Here is a 22,655-nt window from a genome sequence, read left to right on the forward strand (position 1 = left end):
TAACAGGCAGTTCCAGGTATGTTTCGTAACACCTGGTCCGCCTGAAACATTGCAGGGGCGCTTGCCACTCCGTATGGCAGTCGCCGGAACCTGAACAGTCCCATGTGCGTGTTCACCGTCAGCAATTCTTGTGCCTGCTCATCCAGCTCAAGCTGCAGGTAAGCCTTAGACAAATCCAGTAAAGTGAACACGGTCCCTCCAACCAATGACGTGAATATGTCCTCTGGCAGAGGCAGTGGATAGTGGTCGAGTTCAATACCCCGATTTACAGTCACTCTGTAATCCCAACATATCCTAATCTGCTTTTCTGCTTTCTTTGGGACGATCACTAGCGGTGGAGCCCACGCACTGTGCCTCACTCTGTACACCACACCAGCCTTCTCAAGTTCAAGCAATTCATTCTCCACCTGTTCGCGCAGTGCATATGGTACTGGTCTCGCCTCACAAAAAAACTGGCTGCGCATCGTTTTTCATTTTGATGCTACCAGTGAATCCCTCAATAGAACCATAACCTGGCTCAAACACATCACTGTACAGCCGTTTTAACTTGTTCTCGGCTTCCGCTGTACCATCTGCCTGCCATCCTGCACGTTATCAACGTCACGTTGCAACTGCTGAACAGCATTGTGCAAGTCAACTTTTAGTGCCGTTATCCAATCACGACCTAAAAGCGTCGGCATGCGAGCTCCATTTTCTTGCTTTGCTATTATCAGAGGCAGATCTTAGCTTCGGTTCTGATAAGACACCTTGACGTTTGCTACACCTTTCACTTTGAGTGAAGTACCGTTATACACGCCTAGACGTATGTCGTCTTTCGAACATGGACAGTTTGGAAAATTTTCATCAGAGTCTCTTTCAGACATTATTGTCACAGCGGCTCCCTTGTCTAATTCGATCGGTATCTTCTTGCCATTTACTCTTACTTTAAGCACAATAGGCGGTGAGCCGAGAACTTCGTTCGTCGTACACACTGTAAGCAAGTCAGTTTCCGCCAAGGGCTCCTCAACTTTGTGCACGACCTTTGTTTTGCACATTTTTGCTACATGACCCGGCTTCGAGCATTTGAAACACATACTTTTGAGGAAAGGACAACTCACAGGCGTATGCAGTCCGTCGCATCTATGACAGACGCGAACAGTGCCTTTCCCACGTTGCTTCCTTGGGCCGTTTTGCGGGGCACGCTGCTCGTTGCTAGGGGCCTCCTCCTTTGTCGCGTGTCGCTGGCCTTGCAGGGTGGAATCCCGATGCCAGCAGATGTCCGCCGGACTGGTGGTTTACCCCTCAGGTAGCATTTCTCTGGTGTCTTTCTGAGCAGTCTCCAAGGCGGTAGCAATTTAGCAAACTCGCTCCCAGGTGACTTCATCATCAGACAGGGCAAGAAGACGGCATCGGATAGAATCCGCTCGCATTCCAGAAATCAGTCGATCCCGGAGCGCTTCTTCCAAAAAACTTCCAAACGAGCACGTGGCAGCCAGTCTCTTCAGCTCGACAATGAACTGTGCCAGGCTTTCGTGCGACTTTTGCTTTCGCTGGTAGAAGTGATACCGTTCGGTAACCACTGACCGCTTTGGTGCATAGTGCTGTCGGAGAACATCTGTAGCTTCTTCGTACTTGACTTCCGTGGGCTTCTTCGGCAGCAGAAGGCTACGCAGAGTCACGTAAGCTTTTTCACTAAGGACAGTTAAGAAGACTTGCAGCTTCTTGTGTCTATTCCGTTGGCTGTTGCGTACAGGTCAAACCTTTCCACGTAGATGTCGAAATTGCCAGAGTCCGGGCAAAACTCGCCCAACGATCCCAGAGTGGTGTTCATCACTGATGTTCCCGCTTGCCGTGGCGTCGTCGTCGTTTCTTCAGGAGGCTTGGTCACTGCCTCTTCCTGAACGATCCCATCCTCGTCACCATGTTATTCCGAGACGCCGAGAAGGCTAGACTTTATTCGACAGCAACACGAAAATACAAGCAACAAGGATTCAGTGGCTTCGGTTTATAAAGGAAGCCTGGGTGCAACCGAGGCATGCTATTGGCTAGCGCTACGGTCGCACACGCGAACCATGACTGCGTACATCAGATACCGGCACACAGTAGCAAGACAGCAGCAAGCTTGATAAGCGTTGCGCCGATATAACAGAGAGGAGTCGCTGGAGAAAAATTTGATGCTGGGAAAGATTGAGGGTCGCCGGAGAAGGGGTAGGCAGCGAACGCGATGGTTAGATGGCATCCTCGAGGCACTGCAGATGAAGTTATGTGATGTTAGGAAGATAGTGAGAGACCGGAAAGCGTGGCGTGACATGGTCCATAGGGTCACGAAGAGTCGGACACGACTGAACGACTGAAATGAACTGCTCGACTACCGGGGTTCATCCGCTGCTAGGCTGCTGGCAAGCCCACAGACCTTCAAGGGAGTAGCGCTCGTCTTACATGGCGGCCACATCGTGAATCTCGAGTCGTCGGTCGGCAACAGTAGCCCGGTGAACACTTCAGTGTTTGCTTATTTGACTGTCTTGTGTATTGTTCTGTGTTATGAATAGCTCTTTAGTTGCATGCTTAGCGTCGCATTTCAGTGAACCTCTGGTCAGTGCATTTTAACTGTTCGTGTGTATTCCTCTGTATCGTCTATTGCTGTACACAAAGTTTGTTTTGTTTTTTTACTTCTGGCTCCAACCCTTACTCTGGCTTGAACAGGCGAAACTGGGCACCAAACGACCACCCCTTCTGTCACTACAAGGTAGTTGAATTCCGGCTGAACTTGCCACGCAAGTCAAAGGCATCTCCTTTGCGAACGGAATAGCTGCCCCCACTCACTCTAAGGGTGTTTGGGAGTGTGCGGACCATTAGGGCACATCGTTAATAATAACTCATAGTTATTAACGGGTTACACCTTGTCAACGTTAGAGCAGAAGAAGCGACTCACAAAGGTCTATAACGTCATAACCATAAGCGAACTTAGTCAAAAGCGATAAACGTACTACGAAGCTAAAATTCAGAAAGCGCTAAATGTTTACTACACTCATCCCCAAAGCCTTCTTATACGGATCGGGTCCGTTATTGTCAATACACTCCTTCACATCACGAACTCTTTGCTGCTGTGAAGAGTGTATTGACAATAACGGGCCAGTTGTTCCGCTTCAAAATGCTACGGGGAGGACTGCAGAAAACTTTTTGCGCTTTTAGAAGTTTATTTTTGTAGGATGTTTATCGCCTTTGATGATTAGTTTTATCTCCAAAAGAAGAGGATTTGTATTGGAAGATGGTGTTTCCTAGCTTTGTGTGATATCATTTTAGCCCGCATCGATTGCAATTTACACGATCATTTTAAGCAATGCATTACTGACTATGTTCTAAAAATTTCTTTACTTGGAAGACGTTTTTTTTTTCTAAACAAACATTGTGCCATTACAATGGAGGATATACGTTTGAGTGTATGGCAGGTGCCTCACTTTCACGTATGAGATCCCACAGTTTTTATTTCAGAATTAGGTTCACAAATAAGCACGCTTGCTCGTCGTACTCACCCAGAGCACAAAATGAGCTATTAGTATACATTCATCCGAAATTTGGGAAGAGAGTGGTCACTAAACTCTGCTCAGAACCTAGGCTTCGAAAAAACATGTGAGCATGATATGCGAGATAGTTTCTGGAATCAATTGGCTAGGCTTGAGGCCGCAGGTTTTTTGGAATCGGTTGTTGTCGTTGTGGCAGAAACGTTCTTAAAGAAGTTGAGGCCCAGAAGTGGAAAGGAGACAATAACCCCTCGCAAGCTAAAGTGAGGCCTGAAGTGATGCCCTACGTGCACCATAATATCTGTCATGGCCGCACGAAGGTAGCAAGCCGGCAGGCACAACGTGCCGTTGGTCTTTTCAGCCGCTTAAAGGCTTGGCCAGTTGGCCTTACGCTAACTTGGGGTAACAAAAACCCTGGGTATAAAAAGAGGCATTAGAACAGTTTTACTGAATGCGCCCCAGGCGTAGTGTACGAAATTCTTCGGACGTGTGACAAATACATCGGGCAAACAGGGCGTAGCGTCAACGACCGGCTCGGGGAGCACGCAAGAGACCTAATGAATAGGAAAGGTTCTAACCTTGTCGAGCTCTGCGGTACTTGCAAGTATTGTGCACCGATGTGTTCGGGGAATGAGGATTCTGAGCAGAAGCAAATTAAATCGGCGGCCGTCGTCCCGCGTCGTCTGGCGTTGGCCGTGAACGAAAATTCCCATAACCGTGTATAAATAACAACGAGTAGGAAAAATCTCCGACCTGGGGAATAGAACGTGGGCTTCCGGTGTGCGAGACGAGCATGATAACCATTCCACCACGCCAACTAGATGGTTTGAAGTAGACAAAGGCGTGTCTATTGACTGCAGTGTTGTCTCAGAAATTTCCCTTAGAGAGGAGTATTGTGGCGTATATTAATAATTATGAGCATGTAAATTACAGAATTACAGAACACGCAGTTAAGCGAGTGGCAAAATATTTTTCCGCTGTACTTCCTCTTCGCTTGGCGTGCACGTAGCGCCATCATGCGTGTGGCGCACGCAATAAGGTAGACAGGGCATGGCCTCCGAGATCTTCATCGCGCCGGCTCGGATGGGCAACGAAGTTGCCGACGAACTACGACAGCAACTTGAGGCCCACGCGTTTCGGCAAGGTGGATGGCAGCGCTTCTACGTACCGGAAGGAATAATAAATAAAAATACGTATATCAAGTTGCTCTATGCAGGCATTCGAAACAGAGCCTCCCTTCTCAGTGCACGCCTCAGCCGCATTGTAAGCGAAGGAACGCTTGTACGCGCAAACTGGAGCCGAAAGGTTCTCTCGCAGATGCCGCTAGGGGAAGCGATGACGTCACCGCTAGGGCATCAAGCGTCGGAACATGAGCTCGCTCTTGAGAGACGTGTAATGAAAGCGGTTGCGTCTACCAGTGCCGGGCGCTCTACGGTGTCTCTTGTGCTGCCGCGTTCCAATCTTAAGGGCGAAGATTAGGCGTCCTCCAAATTTTCTATAATTTTTTCAGGAGCTCTGTCTCTATTTTTCCACAGTAGCTTGCTAGGCATCCTCACTCATTGTTCTAATGTATCGGAAAGAGGATCAGAGCGTTATGTGTGATGCTAGTATAATGAACGATTTTAAAAGCAATAAAATGGCTCCAGTTGCAGTGGTATAATGAAGCTACAGCTAATTTGTTCTTCTTCTTTACACATGTATTAGCTAGGTAGAAGGAAGCTCATTCCTCACCATAGTCATCAAGGTTCAAAAGCTGATGTTCGTCGAATTCTACCATGTTTTCAAGCATTAGGAATATCACACAATTTTTGTAATCGCAAAACGCCAGCGAGAAATGTTTAGCCTGTATTTTGTTTTTGTTTTTTCTGGAAAAAATGAGAGGGTGCGCACAATTAAGAGTACTTGTTCATAAAAGAGTATGTGCATAAGAACTTATGCTAGAGTACTGCCGTTCTCAACATTGATTTAGGTCCGACTATAAAGGACAAAAATAACAGTTCATAAAGCATCTATGGTTGAGTTACCAGGTTGAACATTTCATTTTATTTACGTTCGTATGAAATGCTGGTTCAGAGGAGCGTCACTTCAAAAAGAAAAAAAAACATTTTCTGAGATTTTAAATGAAAATAACTATAACGCTACTGAAGAAAGGACGAAAAAAAAAAAACCGGAGACTTTTTCACCGTACCGAGGTTACTCAGATGACAGTGGAATAGTAAACGGAAATACACACTTTTGTATGTATTCTGTTTCTGCTATTTTTGTTGTTGTGAACAAGCCTTTTTCTAACCTCTACAAACAGGAAAGAAATTATTTTTTCTCCAATCAATTTAAAGCCGTGCAAAACCACATAGCAATACTCCATATCATAGCGGTTTGTTCCACAACGATCTTGGGGATATCATAAATACACAAATTTATCTTCTGCTACATGGTAACAAGCAATCAAGCAGGGCAGCAAAAAGTGCTAAAGGCGCTCATACGGCTTAAGTCGCAGAATGTTAATACATCGCTGTTTGTCTGGCTGCAATGCCGCTTTAAAAATTTCTAAATGCCCTGAAGCTCTTGTAATGAATTTGCGTGTTTTGTGAACAGCATACCCGCGATAATTATGCATTGTCGTTACGAAACGTTGTCACTTTTCGAGTTGCGATGGCCTGTTCGAAAAATGGAGTCGAAAAAAATTCCAATTTTCGTCTTTTGCTTCGTGGAATATTTTGGTGGTGCTTCGAGACGTGTCATTATAACGTACTGCATAGACGGAGCCACCCTGCTGTCAAGATGCATTAGAAGAATATTGTTACGGTAGCATGGTGCGGATTCTAGTCAGATTTACGTTATCGCTCCACAGTCGGTCGATTAGGTGCCTAAGACGGTTGAGTCGTGCGTGGCCAATTTTTATAAAGAAGGCAAAACAAGAAACACCTTCGTAGTAAATCCGTTGCGCAGTCAAGTGCCGCTCAGAGGGCCGGAGTTGGAAGCCCAAGGTTGACCAGCCTGTGTACTTCTTTAGTACTGTCGGCGCACTCGGTGTCATATTTATGGGTATCATCGAGTGTTCAGAAACCCTGACATATTTTCGCGTAGCAGGAAACGTTGTGTTTTCAATTCAATAAACGGCGACATGCTACTTTTCTTGTGAGGCTCAGTCCAGCTGAGCAGAAAGGTGCCTCCTGTCGGATGTTTGACCCAAGGCATGAGCTATAGATGGCAATAAAATCTGTTTTACATTCTCCGGCATCCGCCACGGGGAGTATGCCTTTTTTGCTCTCTATATCAAATATTTAACACGACGTTCATATCCAGCATCTGTGAATGTAAATGACAGTAATACGGAAAGTTGAACTAGTTGGTACATGATTGCAAATTACGAGCGCTGCGACGGAGAACAACAACGAGAGAGTAATGAAGCGCCTGTCCTTGTCATTACTCTCTCGTTGTTGTTCTCCGTCGCAGCGCTCGTAATTTGCAAGAATGTAAATGAGTGCCATAATAAGCAAATATGGAAACAGGGGCCAGATCCCGCGACGGTTTCGTTCGGGAACTGGTTCCTTTCGCCGCTCCTAATTGGTTGCTGCGTCACGTCCGGCGTGACCCCCAAAACTTCCGGAGGCGGCTCCACGTTTTTCGCCTACGTCACGGAGCGGCACGGGGCGGGGCCACCGCTCCGAAAGGAACCTTTTTGCCGGCCGGCGCAGGAACCGCGACGAGTTGGTCTGCTTCGAGATGGAACCGCTCTGCGCTCGCTGTGGCGCCTCATGGCCGTAGTCGAGCGACGGCGCGCGCCGCGCAGCTGCTTGAGTACGGCCGGGGTATCTTTTTTTGTGTGTGGGTGTGTTTTTTTTTTTGCAGCGCTTTGCGGGTTTAGTAAACTGACGCAGTAAAAAAGAGGAAAACGAGACAACGCCTTCTACATGTCTCAGGAGGTTTTGCGGCAAACACTGGCTAAGGCAGCGTGCCGATCGCGAAGCCAAGTGGGGACGAAGGGGTATGGCTGCCGTCAGAAGCAAATGTGCTCTACGCGCTACGATCGCTACATTGCGATCGGAAGCTCTCGGCCAACAGCAGTGCGACCATTTGAATCCGGCAGTCGTAGAGACAAATAATTCGCGTCCGTAAGTGCGGGCTGAGTTTTCCCTCCTTCTACATCAGCGGAAGGGGAGCAGACGGTGGCTGACTGGGTCGAGTGCAGTCGGATTCCATGTGTCATCGGCTGCGTCCTACATTGACAGCTATTCACGGAAAGGTAGCGCATACTCACGACGCTTGAGCGGCCGATAAGGCTACGGACGCTGCCCCGCTACATAGGCAGGCGCGGACGCGCCGGCGCGGTGCCGGTGGCAAGCAGCTCGTTCGTACTCGCAACGGCGGCAGCAACTCCTCCGTCAAAGAGCTAGCGTGATTCGGACTGCATACTACGGGCGTTGCAGACATCGTTCTTAGGATATTTTCCCCTCTGTGCGAAAGGCAGAACTTACAAAAACTTCACAGCGAGCGAGGAAGCAGACGACGCCGCCGCGCACGCGACACCATCTAGCGGCGAAGAAAGGTACTCATGAGCCAAGACAATTGCTTGGCAGTTGTTAACAGGATGCTTCTAAGAATATTTCAGTCTATTATTCACTAGTTTGCATTACTGTGTAATTATTAGATTTATTTCGTGCTTAACACCACTTTGGTACAAGTATTTGGTACCAGAAAAAGCCACATGCTCGTGATGGACACGCCTACGATCTGGGGCCATCGCTGATTGGCCGCTGTCTTTCCCGTCTTCGCCGTGAGGTGGCGCCCGCTGTTTTGCTGACGTCAAATTGACGTCATCTTGAAAGAGAACGGTTCCCGAAAGGAACCTCCGCTGGATACGGCCCAGAACATTACATTTCCGCTCAATGGCACCTGTAATACGCAGGTGATGAACCATCGTTCCAAATTACAGAAATTAATATTTTTTACATTTTATAGCACGCAGATTAACTTTCAGACTAAATATTGCAATAGCCTCATTTGCAACAAGGATGAGCCTATTTAGCCACCTTTAACATAAAAATGCCGCGAGCATGCTTTGATGCGCCTCTGTTGTGGAAATGTGGGTACTAGATCGGTGACGTAGCATTCAGGCGACCGTTCCTGTCGAACTCCCTTTCCTCTATTAGCGTATAATATTCCATGCTGAGTGAGCTATAAACAAAATCCTATTTTGTCATTCCCTTTTATCACGCAAAGGGCTAATGTATGGTGCTCAGGGATGCATTTTCGAGCTGATCTTTTCTGGCTTAGCAGGTGAATTAGAAGGCTATAATTTACACTTGGCAGAATGAACGTAATGTGGCAAAGGATGCTGAAATGATGAAGTTCCTTTGCTGTATAGGCGCTGCCGAAGTTGCAGACTGTCGCGCGTGCGATGCGTTTCGCCATAACGAAGGCGAAGATTTGCATTAGGAAAAAGCAGCGTTGCGTTTTCAAGAGGAAAATGAAACGTTCAGTGCGTAGTGGGAGTGCTTATTCGGGTAGTTACTCACACACGCACTTTTCCTTAGATAGCCAGTTCCTTCTGCATTATACTGGCGAATTAAACGTAAATGAACAACATAGTCACTCTTTTTGCTTTTCCTATGTACAAGCCCCAGAACCATATGCCCAATAAGGAAAGGTAGATTTCATAAAAGCAGAGTTAGAATAGTTGATACTGCTTTTCTTGCTTCATCTCAAAAAACAAACCGGAAGGTGTTTAAGAAGACAGCGCGATATTGCGGTATTCACCAAAACATGGCTGACTTCTGACAACTTTAATGAAAAAATGCTTGATGACAAGCTGTGTTTCACCGTTTGTAGTCTCGATAGGATTGGTCGTAGAGGCAGTGATGATCTCGTGCTGATGAAATCAAGTGCACCTTCCATCAATTTTGTTACTGCCTGTCCACATGAAAATATTTTTATCAGCAGCGTGCACACAACTAACAAAAAAGAGATGAAATAAGACACAGCGCTTTGTCCAATCTCCTCTTTTTTCCTGATTGTGTTTGTACTGGTGATACAAATGGATGGAAATCAACTAGACCGGCGGATCGTGTTAACCATGAAAATATCTCTGCAAATTTTCTGGCCTCGAAAGCACACTTATACTTATTGCCTACTACGCCGACCAAAGTTTGATACCTCTTTTACTATCGTCTGCCTTCGTCGGTAAAGACTGATATTTCCGCTTTTCCAAAACGATTTCATCAAGCGGATTATATATTTTTAAGGATTTTATCCTGCCCCGAAAGGTTTTGCATATGCTTATCTACATCCTTTCTCTCCAAGAATATATTGACTTCGTTTTTATGTTTAACACTGCTCGAAGTATAAGCACGCTAACTCATAATATTAAGACCCTGAATCTAATGTTTCCCACCGATCCAGATTCGACATGTTGAAATTTGTCCTTGGTATAAAGGCCACAATACGTACGATCAACTTCTCTTTCACCATAGCTTTCCAACAACCAGTCTATAAAATACACACGTGACTAGAAATGGTGAGATGTTTCTTGTATCAGTAAAAGGTTATAATTATTTATCACTCCTTTTTCGTGAGCTCTAAAATCGATGGACAAAAATTGATATACAAGCACAATATTTTACAACCTGTCCATAGGTACGCGCCGTTTCTATTCTATGTGATAAAGAAAAACATTTGTATTCGAAAGCCTAGAGAAAAAAATTCCGAACGAAAAAACGCCTAATAAATGCACCCAAGAAATCAACCTGTGAACATACATAGAAAAATGCTTACTGACCGAAGGGTACATAAACCTTCAAAGACATTCGATCAAAACGTTTATTCACCAGGACGTGCCTAGCAGCCTCCGTACCAAACCAATAAATTTTGGTTGATGCTTCTTCCTTCGCGTAGTAAAAACCGCAACCATTCCCTATTTTTTAGAACCGTCCATGTGTGCCGACTGATCTACATCCCGATGTCATGAATTCGTACTTTCCTTATATTTTCGCCTTGAGCCTGCCCTGCACACGAAAAGTGCACCAGCATTAAAGTTTACCAAGATGCCCCTGTTCATATCAGTTATGAAAGAATCGTAATACTGATCGACATACTTCACCTTTTAGGTGCCGTATTTACTCGAATATGGGAGGACCCCTATACATTGGACTTGCCGAGGAATAAAAAAAATTCGAATATAAGTCCACCCATATCTTCTGAGAAAAAAAACTGAAAAACATGCACACGACAGACACTAAATACCAATAGTCACTATCACGAGCAGTATCCTTGTCGCAGCTATGGGGAACGTTTTGCTTTTAGGGTGCTTCGCAGGCGACGTCGGCATCCCAAATGACGTCACCCTGGCTGCTTGCAAGCGCCTTAGAAATGCTGTAGTTTTTGACCTTGTTCTGATAATTTGTGCTTAACGATTCTGGCACGCATCCTTGACCCATGTCGCCAATTCACTGAGCGGGGCCAACTTGCGGTGTCATGTAGGCGCTATGGCTCATTGTTCTACGCGAGCCATTCCGCGTAATATTTGGCGACGCGGTCCTGAAAAGGTTTATTCATGGCGACATCCCAGGGTCATTATTCAGAAGGTATAACTACTAGGTCCTTGCCAGCCTTCTGTAGGGCTTCCTTGACGCCCGGAAATGTGGCCTCTTAACGAGTGAAAGACGAGCATGTTTGGAAGGCCCAAGATAGCACCTCCTTGATTTTTCCAAACACTCTGGAACCATTTTTTAACCATAATCTCGTTCATGAATTCCTTTTCAGTGGTCATGATGATCTCTCTTTGCGGAAATGGTTCATTCTTTGGAATTGTCTTTCCATGAAACCCGACCTACGACTGCAACATCGAGCCATCTGCAGTGCAGCGCAGCATAACTTACTCGCGCGTGCTCGTGGCCAGTTGTCAACAGGCGCACTTTTGCCCCCCCCCCACCCCTCCCTTTGCTCTTACGTTGGTGCGGCTGAGCATGTCGAAGTAGACGGGTGTTTGGTCGGAATTCTCAATCTGGCCAATGTGACAACGCTTTTTATGCCTGAATTTCAGAACGTCGCGCTGGAATTTATTCAGCCGTCCTTCGTACTCTGTTGGCAAACGCTGGCAGATGGTCTTTCTACGACGAAGGGAGACTTCGTTGCGCCACATGAACTTCTGCACTCAATCCCGACTCGATTTATACGTTGACCGAGCCATCCCATCTTGCTATAATAATTGGTAAGCCTTCTTTTGTATATCCTCGCATGACACCTGGAGACCCTTCGCCCGCTCCTTTTCACATAAGCCTCAGTGGTTATCAATAGGCATGATTCATCATCACTACTCAACGACCAATATGTCACCTGATGACTTGAATTACCGCAATTGACTGGAAACGAGAAAAATGTTTAGCTCTGAGCGATAAGGATTACAATTAGTAGGCATGACTTACCATGACTACGAAATTACAAATATGGTAAAAAACGACTTGAATGAACGGCTGTGAATGGAATGAGAAGAATGCTTATCGACGAGTGAAAAAAAAAAATAAAATAGTTATGCATGACTCATCAAGATCAGGAAACGACCAGGATGTGCAACGATGACACAAAATGACCGAAACCGAGTGGAAGCGAGTAAATGATAGCAGAGGAAGACTATGCCTTTGTAGTTATCCTCTTAAGAGACGTCTAAAAGACCAGAGTGGGGAGTGAAAGGTGCTCTGGTTGTTGCCCTCATAAAAATGACGTAGCGACGGTTCGCCATGGTCCAGGAACTTCCGACTCCTCTCTACTTCCCCTCGTCCGAGACAGCGAAAAGCGCTGTCTCGGACGCTGACTATATCGGGCTCAGGAATGCTCCTGTCGTAAACTTTATGCCAAGCAAATGCCAAATGCATCATGCATGTATGCTTAACACGCAAAGACACCATATGAACGAGCAGGTCAATCGAGTTACGCTAAACGTCATGCTTCAGTACACGCGTCATATTCGTAACGTGATTTTATTGAATTCATTAGTCCCGAAAGCTACAAGAAATGCCCGCATTACCATTTGTTATGCCATGTGCTCGTATGGTCACTTTACACCCGAAAAACCTTCCGGAACGCCAAATAATTGCCATTGCATTTACCGCAACATTATAGTGCAACGATGGACCACTGATTTGGGGTACAAATGGCCGCATTACCCAAACCTTTCAACTGTCACAAACGACTGAAAAGGGTCACTCCGATGTTATTTACCAGGCAAAGCCATTGAATACGTGAAAGCAGGCACAATAAACCAACGCCAGGTGCAGGCAATTACAGTACGAAAACCCTAGTTTAGAATAACTGCCCTCTCCTTTTGCGCATAATTGTGTATTATAAATGAACCGAAGCATGCATTAGGTTGAGAAAAACATTACCAGCTATGCATGCCTTTATTGATCAATGTGCAGTGCAGATATTAGGGTTTTTTAAATTCGTCTCTACCAGTTGCCCTATTCTCGCTTTTCTTTAAATGAAAGTGATGTGGTGAGTATCAATAAATAATTATGGAAAGGAAACAAAACTTCGTTATGACATTCGTGCAGAGATTTCAGGAAGTTAAAAAAGATGCTGTGGGCAAGAAGTCAACATCACATTCGTGGAAAAATCTACCAATCTCTGGTGGCGCAGTAATTAGGCCGCTCAAATAGTGTCCAGAGACGAAGGATGTAATCCCGATCTCGGCTTCCGCCGTTCCGTTGCGGGATAGACTACGAAAGACGCGAATACAATGGTGTAAGATAAGGCGGGATAAATGGCCCAAAACTGGATGATGTCGATTTCGATAAAATCGGACAGATCGTCTGGCCGTGGAACTGTTATCTTGGTGGCGGTGTTCTGTTCTAAGTCAGCTAACTTTTTTCCGTTTTTGCCAAGGATAAAGTTGTGGTGTTCTTTAGAATTCTGGATGCTGCTCGAAGCCTACGTCTGGAGGGCACGAAGAACTGGAGGGAAGACACTTGGGGTAAACACCCACATTGAGGACACCGTGAAAGCGTAGGGAAGCTTGGATAGAGGAGACGATCTAGCCAATGACTCTGTTCAGGTTGGTGTAGGTGGGACGCTCAATGCCTGGGTTACAACGGCAAATGTTATAAATAGCCTCATTGTCAATCATGAAGCACACTGAATGCTCGTGGGTGGTGTGAGTGGTAAGAATGGAGTTGTAGGGTTCCACGACTCTTGTGGAGACCTGTGGGGCTGGGTAGATGGCAAACTGAAGCTTAGACTTCTTGCACTATTCAACCGAGAGGCGCTCCATGAGGAGGGAAGTGAACGAAGCCCGAGCCGGGGCCACCGCCGAAGCTGTGAAAGATGAGGAAAACCTGCAGGGCCGTGGACTGGTCTGCCAGCTTCCTGATCCGATCCAGCACCAGATCCACGATCTCCTTACCGATCGTGTAGTGGCCGCGGGCGTAGTTGTTGGCAGCGTCTTCCTTGCCAGTAATCAGCTGCTCTGGGTGGAACAGCTGCCGGTAGATGCCCGAGTGCACTTTGTTCACCACGGTGGGCTCCAAGTCGACGTACATCGCACGCGTCTTGCTGGCTAGTGCGTCAGTTAGCTTTGGTTCCAATAAAATTTATTCCAATGCCAGGAACTTGGCTGGGTATTCGGAGCGCACATCGGACAATAGCGTGGCCTGCAAGTAGTCCTGCTTGATGTAGCATTCGAAAATACATTTTAGCGTGGTTGAAAACTTTTTATGGAGCAAGTGATTCGGGTTCCATCTGGCTGCAATTCTTTATTTAGGTTACCCGTAGTGAAGAAAGGCAGCATATACCCAAGAAACTTGAGGTAGAGTTTCGTTGACGGGTCACTCAATTTTTCTAGAATGGCTTCTGCAGCAAGCAGGTGGTCTCAGCGGCTGCTTGTTTGAAAGACAAAATCAGGGTCGGCATAGGCTCAAGTAGGCATGCCACAACTTGGAGAGACAGCCATCATGTTTGGCATGGGTGCAACACCTGATGTTGTTTCACCTCTGCGAGCTTCTGGAATTCTTGGTAGGCAGATGTCTGCTTCGGCTACAAAAAGTAGTTGAAAACATTGCGTGTCAGGTCCTCAAATCCCATTGGAAGTGTTTTACACACAAACTAGGTGCACAGATGGAATCAGTGACAAACACACTTCATAATGAAGAGTCCTGGAAACTGCTTGCAGGATGCGCCGAAATGATATGCACCCATCAGCAAGTTCGCTCCATCGGCCGCAAAATCATTCAAATTTGTGTTTTACGAAATTTTGGCAACAATAAACACTGCCTTGAGGCTATTGTTGAGAGCGCTAGCAGTCGCATCACTGACTAGTACGGAGTCCAAAAACGCATCCATTACGCCGCCGTCGCCGTTCATTACGTGGGTGACGACTGACAGATGCTTCACCGGACCCTTGTCAATGGATTTGTAAACATGTTTACACATCTTTACAGCGACCCAGCATTAAGAGGGCTCCCTACGATTAGCATAACTTACTATGATAGTGGAACGTTTGTTATAACATTTAAATGTCAAGATTTTATTTTGATCATCAACAGCGTCCTCATTCTCTATGTTCTCGAATCATCGGCACAAGCTGGCACCTCAAGGAGCCCACGTGAGTCAGACGCAGACTGCCGTCGAGCGAGTCACTATGCGTGCCACAACCACAGCTGTGTCTGTAAGATTGGCTTCCGTGAAGAGCTAGTCAACTCCAGCCTCAGCTGCGTCTTTGTCGGGGTGCCAGTCAGGGAGCGCTGCCTGTCAGAGGAGTCGTGCATCAAGCGCGACCGCAGCCGCTGTGGGAGCCAGCACGTCTGCGTTTGCCGCCGAAGCTACTACGAACATGGCGGCATCTACAGGACGGGCCGCAAACTGGCGATCAGTGCTGGTCAGATGGTCAGTGCGAGGCCGGTAGCAATGCGTCGGCGTGCCGTAGTTCCTCATGTCGCTGCAAGGGTGGCTACTACCAGGAGTCCATAGGCGGCAACTCCACTTGTGCACCAGGCTACCCTCGCTACTATTCTGCTACACCAACTATGACTGCTTCATCCGTGACCGCCATCCTGTTTGCGATGGCAGGTTCTGCCGTTCCAGACAGGGATACCACACGGAACTCACGACCTGGGGCTGGCGATGCGCAGACTCCTCGGTCCTGCAGAGACCAGTCCACGGGGGCGTGGTGTCCCCGGTCAGGATTTCACCGGTAGACATACCCATCGCTTGCAATATCCTCGTATGCATGAAGCGACGTTAGAAGCCCGACTCGGGCCAGGGGCTGCATGATCGGCCGTTTGGGAGTCTTACCCATCGGTACATTATGCCGTTGCGCCGCGGTGTCGCACTCAGCGAGGTGGTTCAACGTGGACAGAACGCGAGGACGGGTGACTCATTCGACCACCTTTTGCCACCAGCGGCAGCGTGCAGTCTGCAACCCGAGCCACCACCTTACCACCCGACCCAAGAAGAACCGCCACCAACATATAAAGAGGCAGTAAGAAGACCACGTATCCCAGGTGCCCTTCCCCAGACTCAGCAACAGCAGTAGCAAGCGGTGGTCAGAGGAGGGAACAACACTAGCGCACAGCCAACGCGACGTGCCATGTCGCCAGTGATGGTGATTTCGTCGTCTTCCTTGTCAAACCGGATGCGAGGTTTGGTGTCCCGCTCTAGAGCCTTGACGATGTTCCCATTCGGTCCGGCCACAGATGGGTGGCACATGCATGGAACCCTCAGCTTTGCACGCCGCATTTCGACTTTTTTTCGCAAGCTGTGCTTCACATTCTTGTAGTGCACTCTCCAGAGCAGGCACCTTTTAGCATTGAACAACGCGACCCGCCAGTTCATCTTGAAGTCCTTGTTTTTGTCGCTAACTATTTTCCAAAGCAGCATTCATTCTTTCTACGTGCTGCGCAGCTTCCTCGCGATCTTTTTGCAGTTTCTCTGCTCTCGAGACAAGGCCTTTACCGTCAGCAATACTGTTTCCAAGAAGAGAAACCCGCGCTTTTTCGTCTGCAAGCTGGGCTGATAAAGCCGCAACTTCACTTCGAAAGCTCATTCACAGTCTCTTCAAGGGCCTGTTTTCTCTGGTGGCAAGTCTTCTTTGCGCACTTCCTCGGACGGCCCTAATTTTCTTCTTGGTATTTCTACAGCAGGTGCTTCTCTGACCATGAAGTCTGGTATATAACGGTATTCCAGTTCATAGCCTGAAGGCGCTGCTTGGATCTCTTCACATTTGGCTGTAGGAAGATCATTTCTTTTCGCACTGTAGCTGGGAGCCGGCATGTACTCGTGTTTTTCTTGTTTTCCTGTCCTCTCGTGTCCATTATGGTGTCCTATATAGCCTGAGTCGTTTTGGGACGTCAAAACCCAAAACTAAACCAAACCTATTCATTAGACTCCTGGTCGTGCACAGCAACCGATGAGTTAAATAGTAAAGTATAAGGGACCTCTAGAGGAAACGCTGAAGAGGCTACGTTGGCATTCTAATATACGAAATAGAAAAAAAATGTTCAAAAGTCTAAAAAACGATCAGTAGTAGACGAGATGTTGCCCAGGTTTAAAGCAGTTATACAATGAATTCAAATAATGACCGTTGTGGTAGCCATATATAGTTTGCTAGCATAAAAGACCTAGCACAAAAGACCAAAAAAGAGAGAGAAAAAGAAGCAGATTAGATGTTGCAGGCGCCCTACGTTTTAATTCAAAAGGTAACCATTGCAAATTAAAGTTCGATTTTTTCAAGATGCTCCTACAGGGAACAACGGCTAATTTTGGTTGCCCAGAATCAGCACTGTGTTTGCATTCTAGGCCAAATTATGTGGCAATGATGAGGCACATAGCCACTCAGGCGACTTAGTTGACTTGGTGACGCGATCTTTGCGCTTTCTCTTATCGCGTATTATTCAAGCCTGATACGCCCGTCTCCTATTTAGCACGACTGGTGCTAGCAGTTCCTCGACAGGAGTTTGTGCTGATAAATTCGTTTGCACTGAGCATAAATAGCATGGGTTAATATAAAGCTGTGACCCCAAATGATGTGCGCATGAAGGCTGGTAACCACTGCGTTTTTTTACTGTTAACATTCATCATCATCATCATCAGCCTGACTATACCCACTGCAAGGCGAAGGCCTCACCCATATTTCTCCACGTAACCCGGTTCTGTGCTAGTTGCACCCACTTACCCTCTGCGAACTTCTTATTCTCATCCGCCCACATAACTTTCTGCCGCCCCCTGCTACGCTTTCCTTCCCTTGAAATCCAGTTTGTTACCCTAAGCGACCATCGGTTATCCTGTCTTCGCACTACTTTTCCTGCCCATGTCCATTTCTTCTTAATTTCCACTGGAATGTCGGTAACTTAAGTTATTTCTCTGACCCATTGTGCATGCTTCCTATCTCTTAATGTTACCCCTACCATTTTCCGTTCCGTAGCCCTCTGGGTTGTCCTCAAATTAAGTAGAACTCTCTTGGGTAGCCCCCACATTTCAGCCCCATAGGTGAGTACAGGCAAGATGCAACTGTTGTATACTTTCCTCTTGAGCGATACCGGTAAGCTGCTAGTCATAATCTGCGAGTGCTTGCCAAATGCGCTCCATCCCAATCTTATTCGTCTTGTTATTTCCTTCTCATGGTCCGGATCTGCGGTTACTACCTGTCCTCAGTAAACATATTCGCCTACTACTTCCAGTACGTCGCTACTAATGTAAACTGCTGTTCCTTCCCGAGGCTATTCAGCATTACCTTAGTCTTCTGCATATTGATTTTCAAGCCTACCTTTCTGCTTTTCCTGTCTAGGTCATTAATCATTATCTGCAGTTCATCCCCCGAGTTGCTTAGCAAGGCAATGTCATGAGCAAATCGCAGATTACTGAGTTATTCTTCATCTACCCTTATCCCTAACTGCTCCCATTCCAAGTCTCTGAATACTTCCTCTAAGCAAGCTGTGAATAGTACTGGGGAGATTTTGTCTCCTTGCCTAACACCTTTCGTTATGGGAATTTGTTACTTTCTTTATACAGAACTATGGTTGCTGTACAGCCACTATATATATCATCCAGCACTTTCAAGTACGGGTCGTCTACCCCCTGATTTCGCAATGCCTGCATCACCGCCGAGGTTTCAACTTAGTCGAACTGACTGTTAACATTAACATTGCGTCCCCGGCAATAATGAGGGGAGTGCCCTCAAGCAGCACACCGCCATTGTACTGATGGGTAATCAATGTTGGTAAACAGTGGCGTTAATAAAACGCCTGCATTGACTCTTTGCCAAACTACTACGTTCTCTTACACTGGACCATAGTTGAGGGCATGATTAGCCCAGCGTTCAGCTACCGTGCCACTAAAAGTGTCAGTATAATATTTCATTTTCCATTCACAGCACCATTATGAACACTTCCATAACCCGTTGCCATTTGTGTGGCTGCGAAACTAGTGGCTTTCCGTGCATTGGCTTTAGTACTCATGTCCCATGATAAACCTGCTAATTTCATGACATTGTCAAGACGTGGTGTAGTTTATCCTATTTAGTTATGAGCTGAAATTTCCTATTTCAGGGTTTAAGGAGCGGTACACGAATAAATTTCTACTCAATTAAATATCTGCTATCTATATCTATCATTCGGTCATTTTTTTGCTCAATGAACCTTTCATCTGTAAGCAGCTAAAACACATTCATATATATATATATATATATATATATAGGAAGCAGATGGATTAGAAAAAATGGTTACTTGACTAAGATGTCTTCAGTGCCTGCTCATAAGTGGTTCAAGGGGAAGCGTCAACTACTCGCTATCTCAATCGAAGGTACTTTCAATATTGAACGCATTCATTCAACAAATACAGCCATCTTAAACTCATTCTTCTGCCATCATTAAAGTCCTAATAGTTATAAGGTTCCATTGGAAGTGTAAAACGCAACGAGGAAGAGCTCTTGGAAGGTAGCTAAGTTTATCCAGGTAGTTAGGCGCGTGGTGAGGCCCCCATAGAATCAGAGCTTGTGCAATGATGGGACCAGCGCGTGGCTGGAGATGATGCACCGTGTTAGTAAGCCGCTCATTCAATCGCATTCTGGATCTAACAAATCGGACGGTCATTTGTAGATGACACCCTAAGAGTTAGAAAAAGCCATTCCACGTTTTCACGGACGGCATCTGTTAGGAGCAGCAAATCGAATCAAATCGAAACAAATAATAATGCAGATTATTTCGCTGGTTGAGCATGCTGTGTAATCAAGTCAAAGTAGGCGGATGCTAATCGCCTATTGCACCTTGTCAACAGGCGAACTCGAATTATTTAAAGGCGTCAGCTCCGAGTAAAGGGCATCTGCTCTTTTACTTTTGACTTGTATCTAGCCATAAAATTTTAGGTAACTAACTCTATAACGAATTACAGCAAGGTCATACTTATCACCTCTTGTGAAGATTCACGGCATAATTGGGACAAATGAAGGGCAACAGGAAAATAAATTGCAGCACAACATATGAAATATAATTAAAAGCGAATATCTTGCTATTCTTAGGATCCAACTCTACACAAAAATGACTATATAGACAGTTGCTTCGTACCTGATAGCTGTGAATGCTAACCTACATGGACCGTGTAGATAAGAATTTCGACAGTAATTTTAGTCCGCTATTTTACGCCACTGAGAACATCGTCTTATCCTAATAGAAAAACACCGCTTATATATATATATATATATATATATATATATATATATATATATATATATATATATATATATATATATATATATATATATATATATATATTGTCACGGACAACAGGGCTAGACTTGACTAAAACGACGGGACAAAGCTGTACCGCAGGCAAACGTTCGGCGCACAGCACGAGAGTCAACTTCAGTGTCCTCTTCTTCCAGGCGCAGCTAGAACATGGGGACCCCAGGTGGCATTACTCCCCCTCTTAAAAAAAGAAATAAGGGACGGAGCGCGAGCGATGGCCAATGTAAGCGAAAAGAAAGATCAGCACATGGACAGCATAGATAACTGAGGTGGGGTAAGGTGTATTTTGCGACAACGAAATAAACGAATAGCGCACTACCGCGTGAAATAGGGCTTCATGCGGACAACGTGCACGACCTCGGAGCGTGGTCGCCGACGTGAGGGCTGCACAGTGCCCACTGGAAGAACTTCTTATGTCACTTCCGTGACTCGGCGCAGAACTTCGTTAGGTCCGAAGTAACAGGAAATCAGTTTATCACACAAGCCGGGCCGACGCACCGGGGTCCACACCCAAACTTTCTCTCCAGGATGATATGCGACGTGTCGATGACGGAGGTTGTAGCGGCGTGCATCCGTGCCCTGCTGTTGTTGAATGTCAATGCGGGCAAGTTGACGTGCTTCCTCAGCGCGCTGAGCAAACTGCTCGGCGTCTGGCATGAGTGGATGATCATCTGGGCAGCTCGGAAGCATGGCATCCAGCATCGTCTGAACGTCACGCCCGTAGACTAGGCGAAATTGTGTAAAACGCGTCGTCTCTTGGGTGGCCGTGTTGTAGGCATAGGTGATGTAGGGGAGAATTTCATCCCAGTTTTTGTGCTGCGAGTCTATGTACATTGCGATCATGTCGGCGATGGTTTTGTTGAGTCTCTCCGTGAGGCCATTTGTCTGCGGGTGATATGCAGTAGTTTTTCGGTGGCTGGTATGACTAAGCTCGAGCACGTCGTGCATGAGCTGTGCCGTAAATGCGGTGCCTCGATCGGTTACGACTAGGGACGGTGCGCCATGACGCAACACGATTTGCTGCATAAAGAATTGAGCGATCTCAATTGATGTGTGGAGCTGCACTGCCTTGGTTTCCGCATAACGTGTGAGATAGTCCGTCGCGACTACAATCCATTTGTTACCCATCGATGACAGCGGAAATGGGCCCAGTAGTTCGATGCCGACTTGGTCAAACGACGTCCTAGGTGGAATAATAGGTTGGAGCAAACCTGCGTGCTTGAGAGGAGGCACCTTTCGACGTTGACACTCGCGGCAGCCTCTGACGTAGCGATGGACGGCGTCAGAAAGTTTAGGCCAATAATAGGCTTGACGAACTCGAGCCAGTGTGCGTGCAAAGCCCAAGTGGCCGGAGGTGGGTTCATCGTGGCAAGCAAAAAGGATATCGTCGCGAATGTCGGCCGGCACGACAAGGAGGTGCGCTCGATCAACAGTGCTGGAGTTTTTCTTGAATAAAACGCCATTCCGAAGACAGAATGCAGACAGGTGACTTCCAAACTGGCGGGGGACGTCAGCAGCGCGGCCCTCCAGGGGGTCAATTACAGGTCGAAGGTCTGGGTCAGCTCGCTGTCGGGTCATTATGTCTGAGGCATTCACTAGTCCAAGAAAACCTCTGTCATTCGTGACGTTATCGACAAATCCGACGGGTGCCCTGGAGAGCGCGTCAGCATCTTCGTGCTTCTGACCAGATTTGTACACAATGGAGTAATCAAATTCTTGGAGGCGAAGGCTCCATCGTGCTAGGCGCCCCGATGGGTCACAGAGATTGGCCAGCCAGCACAAAGAATGCTGGTCAGTAACGACTTTAAACGCACGGCCATAGAGGTAAGGCCTAAATTTCGTAGTTGCCCACACAACGACGAGGCATTCCTTTTCCGTAGTGGAATAATTTGTTTCAGCGTGGGAGAGCATGCGGCTGGCATACGCAATGACTTTTTCCACGCCAGCTTGGTGTTGAACGAGCACAGCGCCAAGGCCGATGTTGCTGGCGTCGGTGTGGACTTCGGTGGCGGCGTCTTCATCAAAGTGCGCAAGAACAGGGGTAGTTTACAGTCGTCTGCGCAGCTCCGCAAAAGCCTCCTGTTGCTGGCGGCCCACACGAACTGTGTATCATCCCGCGTGAGGCGGGTCAGGGGTGCGGCTATCTTGAAAAAGTCGGCGATGAAGCAGCGGTAGTACGCACACAAACCCAGGAAACGTTTTAAACTCCTCTTCGTGGCAGGAACGGGAAATTTGGCGACAGCGGCAGTTTTGTCGGGGTCTGGCCTAACGCCTGCGGCACTCACAAGATGACCGAGAAACTTCAACTCTTTGTAGCCAAAGTGGTACTTCTCAGGCTTGAGCGTCAAGTCAGCTGACCGGAGGGCATCTAATACTGCGCGAAGGCGTTCGAGGTGTTCTCCAAAGGTTTCAGAGACCACGACAATGT

The 22,655-nt window shown here is 46.8% G+C and overlaps 3 pseudogenes; 1 reads left to right on the forward strand and 2 right to left on the reverse strand.

Moving 5' to 3' along the window:
• Positions 1-1,274: 1,274 nt before the first annotated feature.
• Positions 1,275-1,931, reverse strand: LOC146176960 (uncharacterized; annotated as a pseudogene).
• Positions 1,932-13,527: 11,596 nt separating this feature from the next.
• On the reverse strand, positions 13,528-14,921 carry LOC146176961 (tubulin alpha chain-like; annotated as a pseudogene).
• An 83-nt stretch (positions 14,922-15,004) lies between these two features.
• On the forward strand, positions 15,005-16,023 carry LOC146176962 (uncharacterized; annotated as a pseudogene).
• The last annotated feature ends 6,632 nt before the right edge of the window (positions 16,024-22,655 follow it).

Source organism: Amblyomma maculatum, chromosome 10 (genome assembly GCF_055883805.1).
Source record: "Amblyomma maculatum isolate TAMU_Amacu chromosome 10, ASM5588380v1, whole genome shotgun sequence".
In the NCBI taxonomy this organism is placed as follows: Eukaryota; Metazoa; Arthropoda; class Arachnida; order Ixodida; family Ixodidae; genus Amblyomma; species Amblyomma maculatum.